This window comes from Zea mays, chromosome 7 (assembly GCF_902167145.1).
Source record: "Zea mays cultivar B73 chromosome 7, Zm-B73-REFERENCE-NAM-5.0, whole genome shotgun sequence".
Taxonomy (NCBI): Eukaryota; Viridiplantae; Streptophyta; class Magnoliopsida; order Poales; family Poaceae; genus Zea; species Zea mays.
In genome coordinates this window covers 96,017,617-96,021,537 of record NC_050102.1, presented here as the reverse complement: position 1 = coordinate 96,021,537, position 3,921 = coordinate 96,017,617, and the positions used below count along the sequence as shown (strand labels likewise).

Below are 3,921 nucleotides of genomic sequence, written 5' to 3'. Positions count from 1 at the left end.
CTTAGAGCATTCTTGATCATCCACACTCAGTCTTTGCGCATCCGTTTGTGATTCTAAGTGATTCGAGCTCTGTTCTTGTGAGAAACTGTGAGATAGTCTTTGAGCTCGATTCTTGGCCGTGTGTGTGCGCATTTCACTGTGGATTTGTGTGTGTTGCTTCCCTCCCTTACTCCGTGTTTCTTTGTGAATCCTAAGTGTAAGGGCGAGAGACTCCAATTTGTGGAGATTCCTCGCGAGTGGGATAAAGATAAGCAAGGCAAAAACACCGTGGTATTCAAGTGGGTCTTTGGACCGCTTGAGAGGGGTTGATTGCAACCCTCGTCCGTTGGGACGCCACAACGTGGAGTAGGCAAGTTTTGTACTTGGCCGAACCACGGGATAAATCACCGTGTCTCCCCTGTGTTAAATTCCTTGTGATTGTCATTTTGTGCAAGATCTCCTCTTTAGCCACTTGGCAATTATTGTGCTAACCCTTAACAAGTTTTTGTGGCTTAAGTTTTGAAGTTTACAGGATCACCTATTCACCCCCCCTCTAGGTGCTCTCAGTTGCTCCCTTCACCGTCCTGTTGAAACAACACCGTCGCGCGCATCTTCTCCACCTTCACCAAACAAAAGACTTCAGCACAACAATCCACATGTGCAATCCACGATCACAATGCACAACAATACAACTCTGCCAGCGTTCAAAACAGTAAAAATTGCCAAGAAATGGCTGCCCCAGCAGTAAAAAAACATAGGAAGGTTGATTTCTGGGCCAAGAAACCAAAACAGGTTGTCAAATCGATCCCAATGCATTACAACAACAGAGAGGCACAAACTCCAGCGTCTCCTAACTCAAAGTCTCCTACTACTACTGAAACTTGAAAGAAACTGCATCGCATGGACTGTTGTCGTTTCCAGCCAACCACTGGATGACGGTCAGTGCTGCCGCGACGACGACGACCACGATGATCTCCCACTCCCAGGCTGCTCGGCGTACTGCCTGATGAAGGTCCTCCTCCACCACACCTCGAACGCCCGCTGCTTGTTGGGGAACCCGTCGCCTCCGGCCTTGAGGAACCTGCCCAGCCACGCTAGTAGCACGGCCTGCTGCTCCTCCAGTGGTAGCGTCAGGAGTTAGGACGGTCTGCTCGATGCCGTCCTCCACCGCGGCGCGGTCAAAACAGCGGCACCCGTGCTGCAGCCACCTGTAGTCGTCCATTAGCGACGATAGCCACACGTCTAGCAGCCACTACCGCGTCTCCCTGGACGGCAGCGTCGCGCCTCTCCCGACCACCACCAGCAGCCTCGCGGTCACGCAGCTCACCAGGTGCCGATGCATCACCGGTATCCTAGTGTGTAGCTCCGCGGCCAGCTCCGTCTGCCTCGCCCAGATGGACGCTAGCTCGTCGACCGCGTGCCGGTCCGACAAGATCTCCGCTAGCCAGAGAAGGTTGTCCGCCTCTAGATCGATCTTTCCGATCTTTCTGAACGCCTGCACTTTGCTGCCTGACGACAATTCTTCTTCGACCGCAAGCTCGTCTGCACCGGTAGCTTCGCGAGGTAGCACTAGCAGGGAATCCTGGCAGTTCTGGAAACATTCGTACAAGGTCGTGATACAGGACGAGTCTGCTGAAGAACTATTAGCGCTGCCGTTGCTGCTCTCCTTGAACAGCTTCAGGACCAGAGACTTCATCTCGCGCCGGCCTCTGTCCTCGCTGCTCTTCAGCACCAGCTCAATGATGTGCGCAAGGGTGTCGTTCGGCGGATTTGCAAGGGTGTCAGATGTCACTCTCCTTAGCACGGGGTTAGCCCTGTGATCCTCGCCGTGCAGCTTCCAGGAGGATCTGGGGTGGGACGAGGGAGGGTGGAGATTGCAGGAGACGTCAGAGAGACCGCGGATGGAGGAATGGTGGTGGAGGTGGGGCGGCGGAGGGAGGACTGCCGTGAGGGACCAGTGGGGGTGCGGGAGGCGGCGCGACGGAGGGAGACCCGAGAGGGAGGGTTGCTCGCGTGGAGAGAAAGGTCGGGGGCAGCGTGGGTGGACACAAAGTCACGACTCACGAACGGACGATGCAGATTCACAGAGGCGAACGAATGATCCAGATCTGTGGAAGGCAGAACTAGAGAAGGCAGGCTACCCTTACAGCCTTAATATAGTAGTATAGATTTAATTGGAAAAAGAGAACAAATAAATAAAAAGAATGGAAATAAATAAAAAAAGACCTTTTCCCCCTCAGCCTGGCCCATCCCGCTTACCCTTTGCGCAGCCCAACAGCGCGCGCCCCCACCCAGCGTTGTGTAGCCCAGCCACGACACACCATGCTCCGTAGGCCACCCAGCGCTGCGCGCCCACGCGTGAGCAGCTTGCAGCTGCGAGCCAGCCACCAGGTGGTGCCCCACCAGGCCCACGCGCCAGCCCCGCTCCCACGTTCCCACCTGCGCATGCTGCCTAGTAGCTGCTGAAGACTTCGTCCTATCATCAACCGCATGCTCCCGATCCATTCGCGCATGCCGCTGGTCCACCTACCCACGATGCCTTGACCCAGTGCGCTCACATCCCTCTACACAGTAATACACGCCATAACCCTGTCTCGCGACCGGCAGTTCCCGCAGCCCCTGGCCGAGCTCGCTCTCGCCATGGCAACCAGCTCGCTAGCACCCTTGCTCCCTCCTTTTTCCAGCCGCGCAGCCACGGCGACCGAGCACCGGCCCTGCTGCTGCGTGCCCAGCTCGTCCAGCGTCGCCGCTTTCCTCCTGCCGCCGGATCCCCGTGCGCGCGGCCAGTACGCCATCGTCGGCGAAGCCGCTCCTCGCCCCGCTGCTGCGGCCATGCCCGACCCTATGCATTCGGCCTTCGCCCTGGCCGCGCCTCGCTTGCCTCGCCCGTCGTCGCCACCCGCCCTCGTCGGAGCCGTTTCGCCGGAGCCCGCCACTGCCGTATCGGCTGGTAAGCTCCGCCATACCCTCCCCATAGACTCGTCGTGTGTGCCGTCGCGTTTGGTCCTCCGTGCGCGCCCTCGCTTCTCATGTGCGTAGTCTGTGCTGTAGCCAAGCTATGTCCGCTTCGACGAACTCCGACCGATGAACGCTGCCGGTCGCGCTCGGGCGAGACATCCCTTCCTGGCCGGCGAGCCGCGCTACCCCCTTCTCTGGCTGCTCGCTCATATAGGAGTAGTGTGTCCTCGCCGCGTCGTCATCGCGGCTAAGCCCGACCTGCGAGCCTACATAGATGCCTGTGTGGCGAGCAACAACTTGCCTATGCCGTAGTGCGTGCCATCGTCCACAACCTGGAAGAACTGCTCATGGGCCCCACCGATGCAATTTCCTCTATGATATGCATGCAACAACCTAGGACAACTCACTACAGTAAACGGAACAACTTTCGACGGCCAAAGCCGTCGGACATAAGCTTCACACCGTCGGAGATAGGTTATGTTCGACGGCATTAACCTATCTCCGATGGTTTTAAGCCATCGGAGGTAAGGCGTCGGAAATAGCATTATGTCCGATGGCTGCCATCAGACATAAGCTATCTCCGACGGCCGCCACTGCCCGTAGGAAGTAATAAAGACCAACCGTTTTACCGGTCAGCCGGTGGGGCCCACAGAGTTATGTCCGACGGCCGGGCGCTAGGCCGTCGGACATAATAAATTACAGAAATTACACAAAATTCTGTTTTTTAAAAAATCTGACATTTACAAAACAAAAACAGATTTCATGCACATATACACATTCACAATCACAAATATACACATTCACATAAGTATTCACATTCACAATCACAAATATTCTCACATAAATATTAACATTCACAAATTTAACATCAACATATAGGTCCGACAGTTGTTGCAAACTGACATTGTGTCTCACAAACAAGTGTTGTAATCACGGTTGCAAACAAGTGTTGCAAAGTGTTTCACAAATTAACATCACGACACA

General features: G+C 55.4%; 1 pseudogene; it reads right to left on the bottom strand.

Annotated features, from left to right (window-relative positions):
- Positions 1–918: 918 nt before the first annotated feature.
- Positions 919–2,484, bottom strand: LOC103634022 (BTB/POZ domain-containing protein At3g50780-like; annotated as a pseudogene).
- Between the last annotated feature and the right edge of the window lie 1,437 nt (positions 2,485–3,921).